Raw genomic sequence first — 5,440 nt, 5'->3', positions numbered from 1 at the left:
TGACTGACACAAATGAGGGTTTTGGTGGATGTTACACAGCATGGCGTAAGGTCAGGGTGATGAACTGCTGCCGAGAGAGTCTATGGCCTTCATTCTAATTCTTCTTCCTCCCCTTGGAAAAGTCAGTTAACCTCCCTGAGGCCTATTTTTTATTAAAAATTATTCGTGAGGTGTGAATTACATTATATGTGTTTCTGAAAGCACAGAGTAAATGCAGTCTGCCTTCCCACATGCTATTCCTTCTCCTTGGAATGTATCTGCAATGTTCTTTCCGCTTCCACTTCCCCTCCTTCTAGCAAACTTCTATGCATACCTTTAAGACTCAACTTAGGCCGGGCACGGTGGCTCAAGCCTATAATCCCAGCACTTTGGGAGGCTGAGACGGGCAGATCACGAGGTCAGGAGATCGAGACCATCCTGGCTAACCCAGTGAAACTCCGTCTCTATTAAAAAAACACAAAAAACTAGCCGGGTGAGGTGGCGGGGGCCTGTAGTCCCAGCTACTTGGGAGGCTGAGGCAGGAGAATGGCGTGAACCTGGGAGGCGGAGCTTGCAGTGAGCTGAGATCCAGCCACTGCACTCCAGTCTGGGCGACAGAGCGAGACTCCGTCTCAAAATAAAATAAAATAAAATAAAATAAAAAAGACTCAACTTAGAAGCTGCCTCCTCCAGGAAGCCTTCCTGTGCCCCAGGAGTCTGAGATGGGTCTGTCTCTCACAGCATTCAGGCTTGCTCCTCTTATGCCACTCTTGGTCTGTCTCTGTCATTAGACAGTGAACTTCTTGCTAGCAAGGTGGGTCTTGGCCTTTTTTTTTTTTTTCAGATGGAGTCTCGCACTGTCATCCAGGCTACGGTGCAGTGGTGAGATCTTGCCTCACTGCACCCTCCGCCTTCTGGGTTCAAGCGATTCTCCTGCCTCAGCCTCCCAAGCAACTGGCATTACAGGCACCCCCCACCATGCCTAGCTAATTTTTTTTGTATTTTTAGTAGAGACGGGTTTTCACAATGTTGGCCAGGCTGGTCTCGAACTCCTGACCTCATGATTTGCCCACCTCAGCCTCCCAAATGCTGGGATTAGCGGCATGAGCCACCATGCCTGGGTCTTGGCCATTTTTAAACCCCCGGAACCTAGGGCCTGGCACAGATCCTTGAGACAGATTCTCAAAAAGAGCTTGCTGAACAAATGAATCATAAAGCTGAATTCCATAATCCAAGCCACATTTTCTCATTTACTCGCAATATGGCATACATGTTATGCCTCCAGAAATAAACAAGGTCAGAAGTTGTGAGATGAAAGTTGGGTAAGAAAGCAGGGCAGGGGCAAGAGCTTCCACCACCCTGACACCTCAGGCCCCGGCTCCATCAACCCCACAGAATGACACAGCAACCACAGAAGGGGACAGTGGCCTCCTGCCCCTTGCCAAGCTGTAAAACATAATGGCAAGAAACCGTGTCCTAATTTCCCTCCTCAGACCATGCCAGCTTGTGGAATTTAACCACGAGAATATTGATAAGTCCCGGAACAAGGTTGGAGGACAAAGTCGATGTCTGTCATCAGCCAGGTTCCGCATGCCTGAATTGCAGAGTCATGATGGGTCTTAAGGGTCATCTAGTCTACCCTCTGCTCTGTGTACAAACCTCTCCGAGCCAACGGTCACTCCCAGTCATGGGGTGTTTCAAAATCTCCAGACAAAGTTGTCAGTGGAGTGGCAAAGACAGAACTCACTCCATGATCCCTCCAATGCAGGGATGTTTCCGAGACTCAGTGGAACACGTCAGCTACACCATGCATTGCCTTGGGAACCACGAAGAACACAGAGATGAGACGTCGTGCCTGCCTCCAAGGCTCAAGCTTCAGACGTGGCAGAAAGGCCGTTTCCATAGCGGGCATAACTGAGGGCACCTGGAGTCAGGGCCACAAGCTGGATATACATGGTGGATGGAGACAGAAGCCATGTGGGGACATTCTGCAGAACAATGGACGCCCTGCCTTCAGAAAGTCAACCAAATCCGATGGTAGACTTGATTCCAAAAATTAGTTGTCAGAGGGGAAATTTCAATATGGACTGGGTATTGAATGATAGATAGCAAGAAAATGTTGGCAAGTTTTAGGCCTGATGACCATAACATCATTACGTCTAAAAATGCCCCTATTTTAGAGATGCAAAATCTAGTATATAGAAATAAAGTGACGTGAAGCATTAAAGCAACTCAGAAAGAAATAAGTAGAGGCAGAGATCCATGAAGCAACGGTGGTAAGGTCTTGATAGCCATGGATTCCGGGGGACACATGGTTCAGGTGCATCGTGCACTCTCTCTCCTTTGGGAATGTTTGAAATGTTCGTAATTTAGAAAAGTTGAGAATGAAAGGAAGGTGGCCCAGGGAGGAAGAAGCACTTTCAGCTGGGCCTTAGATCGCGAGTAGGAGCTCACAGATGGAAACAGACAGGAACGTCACTTGCAGGGGACCCAGCTCATCAGAGGCCCCGGGCGGGAGGGGTTGGCTGTGGCCCAGTAGCTCGGGTTGCCCCTGTGTGGGTCAGAGTTCCAAACAGAGGGCCCATGGCTCCCGAGGGCCACCTGTATTGACCTGTTTCTCCAGGATGTGGTAAGTACTGCGGATCAACAAGCAAGGCAAAGGACTCCCCAAACACTTCCGGCAGCAGGCCGCGGGGAGCCCGCCAGACGATTTTCCAGAACAACCTGTTCGTTCTTACTGCACCGGCCCTGGCCTCGAGGACAGTGGCACACTCACTTCGTCACTTGCATAACTGGTGGATCCAGGCTCCCAAGACCAGCGCCCTTCATGGGCTCCATCGTTTCCCTGTGCGGGGGGTCCATAGTCTTCTTGGGAATATACTTCCTGTTGCCCCTACCTCTGGATTCTCCCCATCTCCAGAGGGAGCAGATCAGAGGAGGCAACACAGCAGTGGTGGATGAGGTCACCTGCCCAGGGGGGCATCCGCCTGCCACTCCCCCTGGCCCACCCTGCCCCCAGTCTGGATCCTTCCTCCCCTGGCACTGTCTCTGGAAGGAAGCGGGCTTCTGCAGGGCCTAATCTGCTGCTGCTGCTCTCTCACACAGACCTCCACCACCGCCCACCTCCCCAGAGGCCATGCAGGCCTCTGCTGGGGTGCTCTGGGGTTTCAGGGCCTGCCATAATGTCCTACCATCTCATCTCTGGGCCCGATTTGCCTCGGGCTTATCCAGTTTCTCTAAGATGATGGAAAAAGTGAGCCCTGGTCATATCTGCAGAGCAGCCTTGGCGTTGACCTCTTGGGGCAATTGCCTTGGACAGCCTGAGAGTCATTCAGAAATTGCCTATGGTTCACTCGGGTGAGGTGGGTGGTTCCTCTCTTGCAAGCTTATCTTCACTTTGCAGCCCTGGTAAGTAACTGCTGAGCGTTGCAAAATCAGAGAGAAAATATTTACAATGAAAGTTGATCCAGAAAGACTTAGACTAGGGTCAGTGTACCTTCAGTTTAGCCTGACCTCTTCCAGATGAAGTGACTTTGGACAAGGTTTGTAATCTCTCGATGCCTTAGGGAGAGACAGAGACACATGGTACAAAGAGCAGGAGCTTCAGAGTCAGAGAAATGAATTTGAATCCTCCCTCCCCACTCACTAACCTGGGAGTTTAGGCAACAGGGATCATCTCAGATTATATTTCCTATCTCAGAGTATTTTGAAAATTAAATGAGATAAACTCGAGATGGTCTGCAAGGTGTAGGCACATGCCACCTCCTCCTCCTCCCACATCAATACAAAGTTCCTCATCTTTTCTTTTTTTTTTTTTTTTTCTTTTATGAGATGGAGTCTCACTCTGTCATCTAGGCTGGAGTGCAGTGGTGCGATCGCAGCTCACTGCAACCTCCGCCTCCCAGGTTCAAGCGATTCTCCTGCCTCAACCTCCCAAGTAGCTGGGGTTATAGGCACCACCGTGCCCTGTATGGTGGGATTACAGGCCGCCGCCATGGCCAGTTAATTTTGTGTTTTTAGTAGAGATGGGGTTTTCCCATATTGGCCTCAGGTGATCCTCCTGCCTCAGCCTCCCAAAGTGCTGGGATTATAGGCATGAGCCACCATGCCTGGCCCCTCATCTTTTTGATAAGGAAGTTGGAGGGGATGACCAGCAAGGCCACTTTTGACTCGAACCCAATGCAGTCAAATGAAACCACAGGAGCAGTAAGTTATTCTCTTTCCTGTGTCCAGCCCCAGGCCCCGTCTCAGCCGGTATTCTAAAACCATCAGGACTCCAAGAGGTCCAGGCGAAGTCTGAGCCCCACATCCACTCAGCCCCCAGTACCACTGCTCTATCCTCCGCGGGCTTCTCTCTTCCATGGCCCAGTGGGGCTCTTCCTTCCTAACTTTCTGCACTTTCTTGAGGGTTGCCAATTAGGTAGGAATGAATTCTAAGATATTCAGACCTTAGTCACTGTTCTGGTGGGTAGCAGAATGGATAGAATCTTCCTTGAGCCAGACACTGGAAATGAATTCACTCCTTGAAGGTTGATGGCTTTGGACACATCTGCTCTTCAATGTCCTTGCCTCTCAAAGGATAGTGTGGCCCAGTCACCCTGGGATGGTTAGGTGGGATTTTCTGCTGGAATTGTGCATCTTGGGAAAGTGTTTTGAAAAGCCTGAAACTCTGGAAAGATGGGAGTAGGATGGAGACCCCAGTTTGGGTCTCTAAGCCAGGTCTGCAGGATAGGCCCCTCCAACTGAGTAGGTGCCTGCTGTCCTTTTCCCGGCACCCCCACTGGCCAACTCCTCCTCAGCCAGATGTTGAGGCTCTTTCCATCTGTGTGCTAAACTCTCGTGGAGGGGTGTGGCCGCTTTCCAGGGGAGACCACCGGGTGGTAAGTCCTTTATCACCCTCTCGTGACCTCTAGGTAGGTGGTCAGATGTTGCCTTACCCAGTTTATTCCAGTTAACCAGAGTAATTATTAATAGTGCCTCTTTTCATTCTCAAACAAGTGTCCCAGCTGGCACAAGAAAACACAGGGTCACGGCACCTCTAGGCCAAGTGACACCTCTACAGACCCCGCGTCTGGGCAAGCTGGGCCACCTCTGCACGGAGGTCGTTTCAGCGTGGGTCAGCCCCTTTGGACATCATGTAACGTGGGCATTATCCTCTATGTTACTGTTATAAAAGGGAATGTGCCTTCAAGGTAACAGAAGAAAGATCAGAGGGCGCCGGCCTTCCTCCATGAGGATGCAGCCCCATTTGCAGACTGAACACCTTCTTTTGTCTGCTTCTCTCCCGTTTTGTTCTTCAGCCTAAGGTTTAGCTCTGCCAACATCAGCATGAGGAGGCGCCACAGCACCCTGCACCCAGAGCTGTCCTGGCAGTGGCTCCCAAGGCCATGGAGCAGCCCCCGGCTGAGGAGAGGCACGTGACAGCCAAGGACATTCTGCGCTCAACAGACCGAAGCTCCTT

The sequence above is a fragment of the Macaca fascicularis genome, chromosome 1 (genome assembly GCF_037993035.2).
Source record: "Macaca fascicularis isolate 582-1 chromosome 1, T2T-MFA8v1.1".
Taxonomy (NCBI): Eukaryota; Metazoa; Chordata; class Mammalia; order Primates; family Cercopithecidae; genus Macaca; species Macaca fascicularis.
Note: the sequence above shows the minus strand (reverse complement) of the source record.